The sequence below is a fragment of the Rhagoletis zephyria genome, unplaced genomic scaffold, assembly GCF_001687245.7.
Source record: "Rhagoletis zephyria isolate East Lansing unplaced genomic scaffold, Rhagoletis_zephyria_1.1 Rzeph_scaffold_00127, whole genome shotgun sequence".
NCBI lineage: Eukaryota > Metazoa > Arthropoda > Insecta > Diptera > Tephritidae > Rhagoletis > Rhagoletis zephyria.
In genome coordinates, this window is record NW_016157211.1 from 419,736 (window position 1) to 435,543 (window position 15,808).

Sequence of the window (15,808 nt, forward strand, 5' to 3'; positions counted from 1 at the left end):
ATTTTTGGAAAATGGGCGTAGCCACGCCCACTTATTTCTTCCAAACTTGGCACAGTTGTTGGCATTTGTACAGCATACCAAATGGCCGAAAATTTTTAAAATAGGACAATAATCGCGCCCACATCCCATATAACGGTAATTTAGAGAAATAGAAAATCTTCGATAAATCGGTAAATATTAAAGCTAATTTATTCAAAATACTTGTGTTCGGCACTGTATATCGGTAACTGTTCTACCAATTTGTACCAAACTCGGGATGGTTATTATGCTTGCCATATAAAAGAGAAACGTTGAAAATTATTGAAATCGGACTAAAATTACGGCGGCTTTTCATATAACGGTAAATTTCAGAAATGCTTGAAACTGAAATATTTCGAAATNACCATATACTCCATCCCCGCATTACATCAGAGTAGCACAAAACTACTCCAACATATTAACAATGGCATTATTGCTATATTTTTTCGTTTGTACACGCTTTTGTTTTTCACTTCTCAAATACTTTTTCGAAATTAATAAAAACCAAGACAAAAATTAAAAATTACATGTTGCCTCTGACGGTTTTCGAACCCGAACATGCTGGGAGCTAAGAACTAACAGCGAGCATCTCTACACGTTCAGCTACAGCCAGACATGCAAATGCGCTTTCAAATGCTCAACTTCAATCACGTTTCGTTAAAACGCGAGCAGTGATCGGATAACAAACAATGAGCTAGCGCAGAGACACCAGTTGGTCCGCTACAGCATGACAGAGGAACACTTTTGTAAGTACTCCAATTTACCACAAATAGACTACATGACCCAACGATTTTGCAGGGTTATGATAACATATACAGTGACGAACAAAAGTATTGGCACAGTAAATTTTTCGCCATATATGCTAAGTTTTTTATTCAAATTTATTTTCGATAATTTTTTATAAAAAATAGTTCATTTTACACCAGAAAACGTAATAATAAAATCTCTAAACTTTGTGCAAAACTCAGGAAAATTCTTTAAATTTGCACACAAATTTGCAACTTTTTATTCAGATTAAAAAAAAATTCAAAGTATGCAGTTTTATAGCCTATTCAAATTTAGTGTAATAAAGTGCAAGTTTAAAGTTGCTAAAAAATCGCGTTGATTTTTGGCAATTTTTATAGCCTATTCAAATTTAGTGTAACAAAGTGCAAGTTTAAAGTTGCTAGAAAATCGCGTTGATTTTTGGCAATTTTTTTAGTGGAAGGTATTGCTCTTTTTTTTCCATACAAAAAATAATTGTCGAATTACTTTGTATGGAAGAACTTGCGTGAAAAAAATTACCAAAAATCAATGCGATTTTCTAGCGACTTCAAACTTACACTTTGTTATACTAAATTTGAATGGGCTATAAAACTGCATACTTTGAATCGGAATAAAAAGTTACAAATTAGCGTGCAAATTTAATGAATTTTCCTGAGCTTTGCACAAAGTTTAGAGATTTTGTTATTATATTTTCTGGTGCATACTTAGACTTTCAGGTTGGAATCAACAATACACACCCTCAAAATGTCACTGAAATCGGTTAAACGGTTTCGGAGATTAGCGTAACCGAACACAGTGACACGGGATTGTTATATATTAAGATAAGCACGATGCGAGAAGCATAGAAAAAGTTTCGATGAAAAAAAATCCTATCTTTTAAGTAGGAACCAACAATACACACCCACAAAAACTCAATGAAATTGGTTAAGCGGTTTCGGAGATTAGCGTAAACGAACACAGTGGCACGGGATTTTTATACATATATTAAGATATATATATCTCGTACGAAATGTGGCAAATGAAAAGTAGAAAAACTCCTCGTATGTGTGGGCACTAGGGTGGTCCAAAATAAGTAGGGTCGGAATTTTAATGCTCTCACCCCCTAGGAAAATTAATATTTTTCGATCGGAAAACCCTGTTTCTCTTCAGGAGATTCCCAATAATAATACCCAATTATTTATTTAATATATTTTTCATAGTAACTACATTTTATAGGTCCGTCAAAACCTCCAGAAAATTCAATGGGGGATAAATAAAAAATCTTTAATATTAAAAAAAAATGCCTAAATAAACAATTTGATATTGTTATTGGAAGTCTCCTGAAGAGAACAAAAGTTTTCCTATCAAAAAATATTGATTTTCAAGAATTCTATACCATTTCTATGAAAAGTTGTGTTTCCCAAATAAAATACATGAAAAACTTGCGCGCTTTGAGCGACCCCTAAATATTTTTTTATTTCAAAATACTCAAGTAAGAGAAGCACTTCATACCTTTCACGAACATCTGAAAATTTTACTTTAACAGATTACTGCATTTGAAAATATTTTTTTATTCACAGCATACATAGACAGAGAAGTTTCATATATAAAAAATCATATATAAACAATCAGAGGTATCGAAGATATACCTTAATAGTATAATCTAAGTGGTTTTCACTGCTGTGTGAGCAGTATGTAAACCGGAAACACAATTTAATGGGCTTAGCTTCCTACATATGTACAGGAGATATATCGCAAAAACTGGTATCTGAACAATCAGTCCTATAGGAGATAGAACTTGTACAGCATAGATTTTGTTGATTTTCTCAGTAGACTTTGTAATATTATTTATAAAATAGCTTACGAAATTTATTGGTTTTAGCTGTACAAATAAAGGAGTAAAACCCCATGGTGGCAGGTAATAAGAACAACGGAAATAAGGTCATTTGACTTTATTTCCCATCCTAGTGCGAACTAAAGTCAATTGACATTATTACTTTTTCAAAATGGAAATAAAATCCATTAACATTATTGCTCTTTCAAGCATTAAATTTGCTTAGCTTCGCGGCGGCCCGCGTCCACGCGCCACACCACGTCACGCTACGCCGCGAACGTCACAAATTGCTGGCGGTGACATAAATACAGTGTAAGCAAATTCCTTTTCTATAATTGTTTCCTTATAGAAAGGTTGGTTTCTTTTCCACCTTAGACATTCCAAATTCGTTCAAAATATGCTAATTTAAAACACAGAATTTTTTCAGTGTTCCTCCGGGGTTTTTGGACATGGACTGTTTCTTCAATTTAATAGTGTTCGCTTTATTTTTGTGGAAACGAAATATGTTTTGCAAGTTCTGGATCATTTCTAGTAAAGGGTTGCAGAATTACATTTGTCTCTTCTACGCTTGCAAATACTCTACTCCAAAGTAGAATGCTTATCTCTCCGCGCAAAACCACCACTCTTCATCGCAAGTGTAAATGCTCTCCACCGTGAATGCTAGTTATACATCTTCTGTTGAGCCAAATCGTGTACACTACTTGCCTCGATCGCGCAATACAGGCACACGACGCTACGCCAACGAGTACAGAAAATACTACACGCTTGCTTGTAGTAAGCGCAANCCTTATGTATTCGTATTCGCATGTATATGTATACCCTGCATACCAGGATTTAATTGAACTCTGAAAGGTTTCACAATTTTTTAAAGAGTTTTCTCTAAGAAATCGTACAGAAATTTCGTTACTAGTTCTTGTCAACCGCTTCAAATTTTTTTCTTTAACACGTTCGCTGCCGCCATACAAAAACCGTTCCCCAGGTCCCAATAAATTTTTTTGTTTTAAAGTCATCTTTTCGTAGTAGTTATATGCTGAGTGTGTTTTGTTAACATTTTCTGTTGTAATTTATGTGTTTAAAGATGTGTATACATGTATATAAGTTGTGCCGTGTGACCCACCGGAGGTCACATCAGTAATTTCAACTTTTTATTTCTATTATTCATTTCAGTTTTAAATGGCGAATAGAGATTATTCAGTAAAACCAAGCGTTTTTTATGGAAGTCGCAATCGAGACGAGGAGGAAGAGGGGAGGAGGGGAGCGATGGTACTGACTTTGAACCGTCTGGATCGGATGACTATGTCCCATCAGATTTTGATTCCAGCGATTCGTGCGAACAATTGGAGGTAGATTCATCATCGTCTACAGATGCTCAGTCTGAACATGGTGTTTCTACAAACCCAGCCCTAAATATCTGGAATAATGTAAGTGGAGCGTCTTTGAAGTCCTTCACTTTTGAGTCAACATCTACAAATAATACACCGGAAGTTAATGTCTGTTCAATGGAACCTATCGATGTGTATAATTTGATGGTAACCGAAGAAGTGTATGAGCTTATTGTTATCCAAACGAATTTGAATGCCAACAATTGGGTCCGAAATAGACCCATCCTTGGAATTCGCGAATGAAGGCTTGGGTAGAGACTACCATTCCAGAGATGAAGAAATTCCTTGGTCTGGTCCTATACATGGGAATCGTCAAGTATCCAGCTATATCCCTGTACTGGAGCACTAATAATTTTTATAAAAACTCATACGTTATTAAAATTATGATGCGAAACAGATTTCAATTGCTTTTGAAGTTTATACATTTTTCGGACAATTCCATAACCCAAAGTAATCGGTTAAGAAAAATTAGCAGTTTATTGGAAGTCCTTGAGAAAAATTACACTCCAGAAGAAATACTAGTAGTAGACGAGTCCATGATTACCTGGCGTGGACGGCTTCAATTTCGGCAGTACAATCCGGTTAGTCTCATAAATATGGGGTTAAGGTATATAAATTGTGTGATCCTTATGGTTACACATACCTAGCAGTATTTATGCTGGGAGAAATAACTACAACAACCAAAGAGGAGTACCAACCCCTACAACATCGCACAGCACTCAAATTGTCCTAGATCTGGCTGAAAATTATTTAGACAAAGGCAGAACAATTGCAACTGACAATTTTTATACATCCGTCTCTCTAGCCAGAATACTACTAGATCGCTGACAGAACCTAAGCTCAAACAGAAGGATTTTATTGGACGTGAAGCTTCTGGTGTTCTAGTGGCGAAATGGAAAGACAAGCGTGACGTAATGATGCTAAGCACAAAACACGTTTTGGACGAAATTCCAACAGGAAAAAGGAATTGCAATGGCGAGGATATAAAAAAAACCAAAAATTATCCTCGAGTATAATCATGCTAAGCAGGGTATTGACGTAACTGACCAAATGTCTTGTTATTTTACACCACTACGTAAGACAATCAGATGGTACCACAAAATTGCATTTGAATACTTGCTTTCCACTTCGAAGGTAAACGCTTTGTTTATATGCAAGAAGAACAAGAACATATCAATTCTGAACTTCAGATAGTCCGTTTGTGAAAGTCTCTGTGGGGAAAATATTGAAAGACCATCGACATCTTTGAAAAATCATATATTGAAAGAATTTGAAACTAGAGATGCCGAAAAATCAGAAAACGGTGCGCAAATTGTTACCAAGAAATCACGAAAAACGAAGGAAGAAACATAGCTGCCAAAAAAGCAAAAAAGGTATCGACGTACTGTAACTCATGCGACGGAAATCCAGCTTTTTGTCTAGAGTGTTTCAACAAAAAACACTAAATTTTTTGTATTACTTCTTATTTTTATAATTATAAGTCTTAAAAGAGAATATCACCTGTTTTGTTTCCAATTATTATATAATTTACATACTGTAAACATTCTTGAATTAAAATATTAAAATATGAGAATTACATCCGTATAGTTTTCAAATAATATAAACATGACTATTATCAATGTGCCAAGTAGAAAAAATAATAATTCCACTCACAAACCGCATTAAAATCATCAATACAAAATCATACGACGCGTGCCCACCGGCGGTGCACATGGCCTCTGATGAAAAATGTGTGTGACCCACCGGTGGCGCACATGGCAGTGAACGTGTTAAAGATTCCTAATAGAATCGTATCAAATTTCCGATACACTTAAAGATTTCGGTAGCATTTGTTTGCAGGGTATATATTTACGTATATGTGTATGTATACGCGAATATGTAAACAAAGCAAAACAGACGATAATTTGACACAAGCGTGCTCATAAGAAGAAGCATAGCTTCTATCGATATCACCTGTAATTGATTCGCCTTGTTGATCATGATAAAAAATAGGAAGGTAAAACCGCTGAGAGGAATTTTTTAAATTCTTGACGTTTGCAAGCAATTTAATTTTAAAATTTTACACACAAACTCACTCACACATTCTCATTTTCAATCTCAAACAACAACAACTTTGAACAATTTCTTTTTTTTACTCCCAATTTTATATGATTTTAAAATGTTGTAAAATGCAAACTTCAAAAAAAAAATCATGGCCGACGAGTTGAGAGAACGGTTTTACCTTACTATGTTATTATCATGCTATTGATCGGTTTTTTACTCTCGCATACTCCAAGCGGTTTGTGTTTGCCCACACTCTACAAGAGAATGGAGAGATAAGGAGAGTAAGTAATTGCGATGCTAACAAATGTCTTGTTGGGCGACTCAAATGTATCCGTGCAGTGTTTTAATTTCTACACTCTTTCTTCAAATATTTCTCGTATTCCAGCTGCGTTTTGCGTTTGGTTTTTCGCATCGTGTTTTTACTATATTCGTAATTTTAAATTTTTTAATAAAATCAATTGGTGGTTCATGATTGTGTGTGGATTAATAGCACCACACTGAGGATTTGGCAAAAACCTTTTTCATCTATTAAAAAACAACACTTACGGGACAATGTTTATTGTAAGAACAACATTTTTTTCTATGAATCGACATACTGTAAGCATTGTTGACCCTATTTCCATTTGAATGAGAAAATAGCGTCAATGACTTTATTTCCAAATTTTTGTTGACTCTATTTCGCGTTTGAAAAGGTAATAATGTCAATTGACCTTATTTACGTTGTTCTTGTTACCTGTCACCAAACTCCATATCTGAACAATCAGTTGTATGGCGGCAATAAACAGGTTATACTGACCCGATCTTTGTTCATTTTACTGTAAAGTTTCTGTTGATAATGAGTGAAAATAGTGAGAAATTTCCTGTTTGTATATCTGAACAATCAGTTGTATAGAGGCTATAGGTTATAGAAACCCAATCTTCGCCATTTTCACTGTAAGTATTCTTTTGATAATGGGTTGAAACATTGCGAAATTTTATGATCCCAGCTACATAAATGGAGGAGTTATAACAAAAAATCGCTTACCTGAACAATTGGTTGTATGGGAGCTATAAGTGATAGTGACCCGATCATCGTAATTTTCACTGTAAGTATTCGGTTAATAATGAGTGAAAACAGTGCGAAATTTCATGTGCCTAGCTACATGAATGGAGGAGTTATAACGAAAAATCTCATATCTGAACAATCAGTTGTATGGGAGCTATATGTTATAGTGGTCCGATTATTCCGGTTCCGACAAATGATTAATACGTTTTAAAAATACACGCACCTACCAAATTTCATTCGGATATCTCGAAAACTGAGAGACTAAATTGCATACAAACAGACGGACATAGCTAAATCGACTCAGCTTGACGTTCTTATCATTTTAGTATACATTTTAATGGGTCTATCTCTTCTTATTCTGGTACTTACAAACATCGGACCAAAGTTTTAATACCATTTCATGCTCATGCAAGGTATAAAAATAGGGCTATATTTTTTCGGTATAGAACAGTCCTAGGGGGTGAGAGAATTAAAATTCCGACTTTACTTGTGGACCACCCTAGTGGGCACACATATATGTTAAATATGTCAAAACAAATTTAAATATATATGTCAAATGCGACTCGCACTACCACAATAAAAAGAAGTTCTTGTACACAAAATATTAGCTCTGTTCCACACGCTTTCCGGGCTGCTCCGGTAATTAGGGCGTAAAAATAAGTTACTCTCTCACAAGTGTCAAAAATTTGTCAACTCCGGATTCAATATATCAGCTCTAAACAATGATTTTAGGGGTATGTATCTTATATGGCTAATAAAATTATCAAATAACTACATTTTCTGAAAATTCTCTGGTATTTTCCACTTTTGTGTTTTGTAAAGTTTGCTTTCAGATTTAAACAACAACAGCCGTTAATTAAAATTACCTTTTTGCACATTTGTGCCCGGAAAAAAAGTCCGGTCTGTTTCGTGCACAAAGAAGAAGACATTTACGATCCAAAAGTCGAATGTATTCGCTCTCTATTACCCATTTTTATTTAACTTCACTTTTTTTTACAGATATCCCATTGAAAGTTATGCCAAAAAGATGCAACTAACTTTACAGTGCACTTTATTTTGACTATATAACTACGGGTCAGTCACTTTAATCCTATTTTTAGCTAATTTAAAAAACTTTAATTAAATCAGGTTAGGGAACTTCCTATTCTTCTTAAATGGAATCGCTATATCTACAAATTATTTTATACTTTTTAGTTCTTGTTGTAATAAAAGCGGTTTTTAGTTTTTTAACTATAATTTTATTCTAGCGTTTTCTGGGCTGTTTAGGGCACACGCGGGATCCCTCGGGCTTTTGTAGAACAAACCTATTATGACGAAAAGGGTAGTTATGTGCGAATGCCTCAAACCAGTTTGAATACAGAGAATATCATGACAGTTGGCATGGGCCAGGGTAGTCAACTCATTTTTGAGAATTCCCCGATTTCGACAATGAAATTCCCCGATTTTACCCGAAATAAAATTCTAAAAAATCAACGGTTATTTTAGCCATTTTAGCCCATTCCCCGATTCCCTACGCAAACTGGGGAATTCCCCACGAGTTGGATTCCCTGGCATGGGCCATTCGATATGCACATTCAAGTTTCTATATTGAGACCTAGAATACGTCAAATGAGAAAAAAGTAGTATGTTTTAATAATCATAAGATAAAAATTTAATGAGCAAGAGCAGACTTGTTTATGGATACTTATGTAAAAGTGTTTGCATACTTATGTATGTAAATATTTACCTTCCTTTATGCCCGAGCGTTGAGACAAACACAGGTGCTCATTAAGCTTTTAAATAGTAACTTTCACTTAAAGAATTTAGCTTTAAATTTTTCTCATCCCTTTTATAGCCAATGTTGTTAAGACATTTTGCGAGTTTAAAGAGGAAGTGTGTAAAATGTTTCAGTACCCTTAATGTTTTTAGTATTCATTGTTTTACATTATTTTCATAAAATTTCACTACTTTTCATGTCGGTATTTTTAATTTAAGTACTGTCATTTACTCTGAAGTGATAATTTTTATCAAATATTTTTCATATGTACAGCAATCAGTTTAAGCATTCATTTTTCTATGGCAAACATTTCATTATTATTGTATTTCGACCTTATTTATTAAATATTTGCATTACGATTTTGTATTCATTTCATCTTCATTAACTTTTGATTAAAATATAATTTATTTTTGTTAACTCATCACAAACATAAGTATTATGTCATATGTTTTTACTTAAATTCCACAACACCGATGCATTTCTATTACTCTTCCATTATTTTCTAACAATTTAGTTTGATATTTTTGTGCAAAGTAACTCTTATATTCAAAAAATATAGACGCACATCTTCATAAAGTTCACATTAACAATTTGTTAACGGCTTAGCGATTTTTTTTTCTTCTTTCAGTGTTAAATTTTTACGGGTTTATTTACAAAAAACGTGATCACTTTCTTGAATTCGTTGATATAAGATTTACTCAGGCGATCCTTTTTTATTCCCTAACTTTTATTTTTGTTTTTATTTGACGTTTATTAGAATTATTCACTTTTCTCTTTGGTTTAAGTTTGCAGTAGCACTTTATTTGGTATTTAAAGGCAAATTTTTCATATTTCTGCATGTATGCATTTTAAAATAATATTTTTCGTTTGCATCGCTTATATAACAAACGAATATGACGCATGTATTTTCTTGTGTATGAATATATTTAATTTTTTAATTCGGTGTGATTGTTGTAATCAAACTTCCTTGTATATTTTAAAATAAATTAATCGGTGTATATTTTTCCACTGTGGTAGTTGCGCCGTGAAATTTGATTAGAACTTAATTTTATTATCGAAATAAACCTTAATTGGATTATTCTCCGTATTTTTATTTTTTGATGTTATCGTAGTTTTTTATTTTTGGTTGTAATAGTGTCTATATGTTTAGTTACTGTTTTTTGTTACATTAAGGAAAGGTACATGTGAATCACATTTGTATTGTAATTTTCTTTAGTTCACTTACTGGCAGGCGTCTGAAAAAAATCATGATGTTCAAAAATAGTATTTGTATTGGAAATTATTCAATAATCAGTTTCTATTTACTATATGGCGGATAGGTGTAAAAAATATATTAGGTGCATTCTTTTGCAATGGGAGAGTGGAAAGGGAAATTTTTGTTTTCGTATATACAAGATTTATATTTTAAATAAGTATACACATTACGCAAATACCTCGCATACTTACTCATTTCTATTGGGTTTTGTGTCTAAATCCCATTAAACTTATCACATGTTTCTTGCCAGATATCAAGCTTAAGTAGCTAAAAAGAAATTTTACCTGAGTTTAGCGTTATTTTGTCGCTCGTTTACAAAAAAAAACGAAAGAATAAATTTCGGTCGCCGCACAGTGGATCAGCATTACTCTAAGCGTCTCATAATTGAATTTTCCGAGGGTCAAATTTTTTGAGATATCTATATGAAAATGATAATATCAAAATTATTCTGAAATCAATAATTTCAAAGTTTCATGTTTTTAACGCATCTTATAAAAAATGAGCTCAAAGTTGAAAATATATCCGCAAAAAGTGCGTTTTCAAAGGAGTTTTTTGAAACTTTATTCCATTTATTTATTTATGCTATTGGTAACGTACAGCTATGGTCAAAGATATGGCACCAAAATTCAAAATGATATTGTTTGTAACTTATTTTTATTTACTTGTTTTCACTTAAAATATAGTTCAATCCATAACAGAAACCACACGAATAAAAATTTCAAAGCTTGCACGAATTTCACAAAAATTTATCAAACATCAAAAATTGTCATCAAATTTTTGAAACTTTTTTATCAGAAAATTTAGAACATTTTTTAGCTCATGCAATTTTAGTTTAATAGAATGTCAGTTTCAAGTAGCTGAAAATTACCGTTGATTTTTGAGGACTTTTTTCGTGGGTGGTGCGCATTTGCTTCCATACAAAAATAGATTTTGTTCATGGGGTATATGGATTTTGAATTTTGGTGCTACATCTTTGACTATAGCTGTTACTTTAGCTTAAACAAGGAATGAATAATTTTTTCAGAGTTACCAATATAAAATACTGACTGAAATTTTTTTGTTCGAAAAAGATGCTATTCCTAACTTTGGCTGATTTTATCGCTAATAATAAAGAGTTTCATTTAGAAATTTTTATATCATTTGAATGCCTATATATTTGAGATAACATGTGCAAAGTTTCATAGATCTGCCACAAAAATTAAAAAGGTACAGATTTTTGAGACGCGTTTGACTCACTGGTTTGAAGTGCATACTACACTTACTGCCATACCTAAACAAAAGCGTTGGGCGGAGCGGTTTCTGACGCTTAGCGTTAGCGCCGAAGTGCCATACCTAAACAAAAGCGTCAACGCTACGTCAAATGCAGAAATAACACCAACAATAAGCATATGTTTGTTTGTGTGTAACACGAGAATGACAGTTTCGCCCTTTTCTGCAGCCAACTTCAATTCCTAACGCCCTGTCAAAATCGGATTTTCCAACCGCTCAGCGTTGACGCCGCGTTGTTTCGGTATGCTTCATACAAATTGTATGGGCATGAGAATTTTTTGACAGCCAGACAACGCTGACGCTTTTGTTTAGGTATGGCAGTTAGAAAAGAGTTTAGTTACGTCAACTAAATGTATTCCTCTCAACACAAGATTTGGTAACTACAACCAAATCATGTATGGGGAGAAAAATATTTATCTAGTTGACGCAACTAAACTCTTGTGTCGGTATACTCGGCAAAACTCAAGCTAGATTCCTGGTGCGAGCAAAATCTAAACTAAAAGCCTGATTATGGTAACTTAACTTAACTAAACGGAGCGTAGAACTTAGAGAATCAAAATGAAACAGATTACGGGTGGCATTAAGTTGCGTTAAGTTTCGGCTGTTCAATTATAAACAACACCCATTTAATAGAATTTTTAAGAGAGAGCCGTAAGTTACGCTAAGTTGCCATAATCAGACCATAAGCATTCTTTATGAAGCGGTCGTCTCTAGGCGAGCAATGCAGACTTCGAGTGGACTTCCGCCATGAAAGAGCTTGTCATAAAGTTATAGAGCAGTTCAGGATCTTGTGCATATCAGTAGCGCACACAAGGGGTGGGTTTTGGTAGAAGAAAATTTCTTTTCCATTTCTCGTCCGTCGTTTTGTATGAATTTTTCGTTTTTGTTGAGAGTTCCGTTAATTTTTTCGGAACTCGAAATATTAAAAAAATTTAGCAATCGTGAAAAATCACCATCTATCGAAAACCAGAAACCAGAAATCGAAAAAATAACATAAAAGTGCAAAAATTCATGGAATCAATAAATTTATTTTTACTGACTCTTTTTTAAAATTTTTTATTAGGTACTTTGGAAAGTTGAGCGCATCTTGAGTTTATAGAACTTTTTATTAAACAAGTAGTTTTTAAGGAAAGAACACAACCGACTTCAATTCTCATATACAAATTTAGGGGTACCGTTAATTTCTTCGTGATCCAATCATCGGATCTCTAAACCAAATTACGGGACGACCCTTGAGGTACCATCTTTCCTATAAGAAAAGGATTATTGAAATCGGTTCACGTGGTAAAAAAGTTATGTATTCCGGCGAATTGATAACCTCCCCTTTTTTGAAGTCGGTTAAAAGTGTTTGAGTTCTGTTAATCTTATGTAAATAAAGTGCAGTTTATGAATTTTAAAACGTTTANCCAATCATCGGATCTCTAAACCAAATTACGGGACGACCCTTGAGGTACCATTTTTCCTATAAGAAAAGGATTATTGAAATCGGTTCACGTGGTAAAAAAGTTATGTATTCCGGCGAATTGATAACCTCCCCTTTTTTGAAGTCGGTTAAAAGTGTTTGAGTTCTGTTAATCTTATGTATGTCATATCCTTCTCGATGTCTATTAATTAAACTAATGACATTGCGTAACGTTATTTTTATCTATTTCTTTTATATTGGAGAATATTTTAGGAAAAATTGATTGTCCTGCCCTACTTGGCAGAGTAAGTTTCAACTTTCCGAGTGAAAATTTGCGAAGATTTTATGTTTTTAATGTTGTAATAAGCAAAACTGTTTATAGCATGAATGGGCCGATTAAAATAACAATGATGGACTTCAACATGCTCGGAAGTTAATTGTTTAGACATAGATTTTTCGCTGCCAAGGTCTCCTCTACGTAGTATTATCAGTTCCTATCTTTGTAATAATCCACTTTAGATACATTTTATTATTCCAATATTTAGTGCCCTTATTTACTTGTTATACCTGTAATGGTCTGTAGATTTGATTTAGACTGAATAAAAAAAGAAATAAATAAAAGGGCTTAATCTTTAACCTATACATATCGAGCCCTAACCGCCAAAATAACGTAAGCGACATTTTTTTCAAAATTTTCTCTTTGATGCAGAAATGCAACTAGATGCTCCAGGAATATTTCTGCATCAAAAAGAAAATTTTGAAAAAAATTTCGCTTACGTTATTTTGGCGGTTAGGGCTCGATATTTTATATAATCAAATAATTTAAAACGATGTTTTCAACCAGTAACAAAACAAAGCTTTATCAATAAAAATCACAGTGAAATATTTCAAAAGCATTGCTATATCCAAATCTATAACAATATTTTTAAACAAGTCACTGTTCACAAAAATAATTTTCTTAAACCCGTGACAATCTCAAACAAAAATTTATTTATACGCAACGTTAGAAAACTCTAATTTCGGTGAATGTTCGATGTGCAAGTTAGAAATGTGAGAAGGAATGGTAATAAGCAGGGAACGGATTTTTAGGACCTAAAAACCTTTAAAAAAGGCAAAATAAAATAAGGAAATAGGCTGGAAAAGGCAAAATAAAATAGCGAAAAAGGCAGGAAAAGGCACTAGGTATTGCAAAAAAGGCAAAAAAAGGCAAAACAAAATAGCGAAAAAGGCAGGAAAAGGCACTAGGTATTGCAAAAAAAGCCAAATAAGGCACTAAAAAAGACAGAAAATACGAAGAACAATCAAAAAACATTTATTTTGGAAATGTTTATATTACAAGTAAAAATAGAAAAACTATAAACTAGGTTCATTATATGCAAAGTTTGTACTTTGAATCTTTGACTATTTTATCCTTCCGAGTTTCTAACTCATAAAACTTTAATCTGTACTAGAAAGCCAGTTACTGTCGAAATTCGACAGTTTTCTAACTTAACACGTAGCAATTTTTTTTTATCTGAGAAGGTCTTTGGAGGACTTCGGCAGGACTTCGAATTGACCCGATACATTCAAGTTTATCGATAAATTTCAATGATTTGATACATATCGCAAGTTCGATGAATTTCAAGAACACTAAAATTCGATAACTCAACAAAATTCGTTAACTCGACCAATTTCGATAACTGTAAAATTCGATGGCTCGATAAATTTCGATAACTCAAAAATGTAAAAACTTTGGATGCCTTTATAAATTTTTACTTTTGACATCTCCACATTTTTCGAAAACTATCTAAACATTTTGATAACTCGTTACACTTTGTTAAGGCGATTAAATTCGATAAGCAGTGATATGTCGATAAGCTTATATAACCTTGAAATTTCTATAAATCGATATATTTTGAAAATTCCATAAACTTCGATTCGTTGAACCAACCAATTTCAGTAGATCAATAATTATCGATAACTCTGTAAGTTAAAAGAACTCCATCCATTACGACACCTCGATAAATTTCGTTAAGTCTATAAATAATGATAATTCAATAAATATCGATAACTTGATAAATTTCTTTAACTTGACAAATTTCGTTAATCCCACACGTTTTTATAGCTCGATAGCTATCCGTAAATTTGGACAACTAAGTTTCTGTGTCTATAAATTTCGACAACTCAGTAAACATTGATCAGTTGAAATAATTCGATACGTTGCGATAATAAACTTCGATGATTCGATAAATTTCAGTAACCTTTATGGCTGATTTTATTTCGATTCCTATCGGAAAATTTCAACTCTGTTAACCTAATTCTTATGTATTTCTCATTGTCTCAATTTTCGCCTTTATCTCAATTTTCGTCTTTATCTTCACTTTTGCCTTTTTTTGTCTTCATCGTTATCACGTGTTTCTTCATCTTCATATTTATCTTTATTTCAAAGTTTAATTTCAAATACGAAGTAAAACAAAATGCGAAACAGCTTAAATTGTACAGGTTGCAAAAACAACCATACACAAATATGGAAATTTTTAAACGACGATTTTCAACCAATTTCGAAACTATAAAAACTCTCCTCATCTACAGAAAATTACCTTTCCAACGGTGTTTTTGGTTTTGAAATCGGTAACTTTACCTTGGTCTTCATCTTTGCTTTTATCTTTCACATCTTTGCTTATATCCTTTTCTTTTTCTATTCACGTAGATGAGATGAGGTGCGATGACGTGATAAGATGTGGCGTGATTTTATGTGATGTGATAGGATGTCATGTCATGTGTTGTCATATCCTCTGATGTCATACCATATGATGTCATATCATGTGATGCCACGTCATGTAATGCCATGCCATGTCATACGATGTCAGATCATGTGATGTCAAGTCATGTGAAGTCATGCCATATAATGTGATGTAATATCATATAATGTCATGTCACGTGATATCGTGTGATGTGATATCATATTATGTGATGTAATATCATGTGATGTGTTGCCATGTAATGTGATCACATTCCATGTTCCGATTAGTATATCGATAACCCTGTTGATAACTGTGTCGCTAAAAATACCGATAACAA

At 33.2% G+C, this 15,808-nt stretch overlaps 1 protein-coding gene across 15 annotated transcripts in view; it reads right to left on the reverse strand.

Annotated features, from left to right (window-relative positions):
- Syt7 (Synaptotagmin 7) overlaps window positions 1–15,808 on the reverse strand; it is a 432,298-nt gene that overhangs the window by 399,367 nt on the left and 17,123 nt on the right. For 4 of the 15 annotated variants that reach the window (XM_017636913.1, XM_017636938.1, XM_017636931.1 and 1 more), the window contains exon 2: window positions 8,793–10,057. The exons of the other annotated variants lie outside the window; for them this stretch is intronic. The gene's annotated coding sequence lies outside the window, so the exon portion shown is untranslated. The remainder of the gene's footprint in view (window positions 1–8,792; window positions 10,058–15,808) is intronic. 15 annotated transcript variants of the gene reach the window in all.